Consider the following 2,605-nt stretch of genomic DNA (forward strand, 5'->3'; position numbering starts at 1 on the left):
TTAGAACAACCAGTTATATATCAGATGCTTATCAAACGATTTAAGGATCTTGGGATTTATAATTTGGGTCGCTCAGAGGTGTTTTAATAACATGTCGCCCTCGGATCGTTTAGAGGTATTTTCAATAACATGACGCCATTCTTTAAATCCTACCATACATCTTTATTTGATCCGGGTTCCTGACACGTTTGTCTCACATGACATGTGTCTTTATTTTATTGGACAGGAATTTCCGAGGTGTTAGACACGGCCCGCGACCGAGTATTAACGTAAGGTCTAAAATTTTGAAAGAAACTAACGAGCTTCATTTGACAAAATACCAAACGGGTCAAATAATTCATAAGTAAAATTTCTGCATTTAACTTCGTGATAGCTAACGAAATAGTTACAAAAAGAGTTTACAACCCAAACATTTCATAAACAACTAACATAATCTTTAACTACAAGTTCAACATCTAATAACTACCGGGTTAAGTTCCTTACAAAAGACCCGTTTTAACAAAAGTTTAAACCATAACTAGTATCTTCGCGGAAGCGTGCATCATGAGTGTGTTCGATCCAAGTAGCGCCATCCATCAAGTTGCTTTACCTACATACAACCAATAAATTAGACATTTTAATTCATAAATTTATATGACATCAAATTACTAGTCGAACTACAAGAAAACTTTTTAAACCTTCTTCCGAACATGAATTTCTCAACTTGGCACATTATCCCTTCAACTCATTCAACCCATATCCTTAACATTTTTCGACTTACACTAACTCATTACAAGTATACAGTTTCGACTCTAGGATAATAACATTTCACATTAATACATACTAATAATATTTTGTAAGCAAAGGAACTTACCTTTTTCGTTCTTCGTTTGTGACCCGGATTGGCTTGAGCTTTCTTCCTTTATTCCTACAATCCAAAATCACATTCTTTAATCTTATGTCGTTCTTTTCATTCCGTTATTAACAACTTCAAATTAACAATCAACGCACTCCCAATTCTAACCAATTAACTTTGGAAATCATTTGATCACCCCATTGAAGCATTTTAACGAACACTTGGCGTGCGTACTACTAATCAAGCATAGTGTACAAGTATTATATGCATAACATGGCTAGTTCATATCAATAACTTCAAGAACATCAATTTTTATCAAAATCTCATACAACCTTCATCCTAATTCGAATTCACATAGCAACGACTTAATAAGAACATCATCATACAACATCATTATGCTAATTTACTCCAAAATCCCATGTTACATATCACTACCATTCTACTCTAAGTGGGGTTTTCACTTCCAAGATCAATCTAATATATTTCAAGCTTTCATCATGTTCAAAAAGGTGATCCTGGTTCATTTATCATACTAATTCATATAAACTCAAGGATTTCTTGAAACCCCAAATATTCAAGATCACCAAAACATAAAATTCTTGTTACCTTATGCTTTAGTAGGACTAGATGATCAAGAATTCATTAACATGCAAGAGTTTTGGCCATGATTAGGGCTTCAATTGTTCAATTTTTGTGAAGATGAGGAGGGTTTCTTTCTCCTTCTTGCTCCTGGCCACCAAACACGCACGTATGTGTGTGTGTTGTGTGTTTTTTGTGTTTTTAATAATCTAACTTTCATCATTTACACATTCCACCCCTCATATATACATACTTATTTTTAAATGGCCAGAAAATCCTAATTCACATTCTAACTAGGTTCACCTCCTAGTTATTTCTTAAAACATTTTATAGCAATACATATATAAAAACGCATATAATTAAATTTGGGCGTTACAATTAAAACTTGGTTTTCTTGATTTTTCTTGAAATTTATGGTTTTAGGGGTCCGGGTTTTCACTTACGGAGTGTTTTAGGACATTTTCGGGCAGGTTCTTACACAAAACTTGCAATTCACTCTTATTTTTATGTTTAACATTTACATATAGGGTTATTGTAAAAATGGTATGTTTTGTAAGAAGTGTAGGAAATAATCTACACCCTTTGATCTATAACCTAATAGTTGAGATTATAATGACAAAATTGTAAGTAGTGTTTACCATTAAAATAATTAATTTTCTATATTAAGGGTATAAACGTAAACTTAACATTTTTAAATTCAAAAACCCACATGCACTGTAGATGCAAGTTCCCCCGTCTTTTTTAAACGTCAATACTTTTTATACATAACTTTTTTTAAAAAATGACACCATAATAACGAGTGTTTTTTTTTTATCTTTTTTATAAGTACTATATTGCTATACTTATATAGAGAAAAAAATTACGTTTCGATCAGATATTTTAGTTCGTGGTGTTTTGTCTATGATGTTTTAATTGTATAATGATTTAAGACATTGTGTTTTATAGTAAACCACCATGAATGTATATAAGACACCATAATATTGCAAATACCATTCGTGTTTGCAATGTTATGGTGTCTTATAAAACACCATGAACGTATATAAGACACCTTATAAGACAACATAACATTGAAAATGGTAGTTTGCAATTCAATGATATTTGCAATGTTATGGTGTCTTGTATACGTTCATGGTGTTTTACTGTAAAACACAACGCTTTAAATCACTATACAATTAAAACAACATAGACAAA

At 31.7% G+C, this 2,605-nt stretch overlaps 1 long non-coding RNA gene across 1 annotated transcript; it reads right to left on the reverse strand.

The window, feature by feature from the left end:
• Positions 1–357: 357 nt before the first annotated feature.
• On the reverse strand, positions 358–1,577 carry LOC110871464. The gene is made up of 3 exons (XR_002553759.2): positions 1,442–1,577; positions 854–907; positions 358–589 (listed from the first exon to the last, which is right to left on the reverse strand). It is a non-coding gene; the product is annotated as an uncharacterized LOC110871464 (long non-coding RNA).
• Between the last annotated feature and the right edge of the window lie 1,028 nt (positions 1,578–2,605).

The sequence above is a fragment of the Helianthus annuus genome, chromosome 8 (assembly GCF_002127325.2).
Source record: "Helianthus annuus cultivar XRQ/B chromosome 8, HanXRQr2.0-SUNRISE, whole genome shotgun sequence".
NCBI lineage: Eukaryota > Viridiplantae > Streptophyta > Magnoliopsida > Asterales > Asteraceae > Helianthus > Helianthus annuus.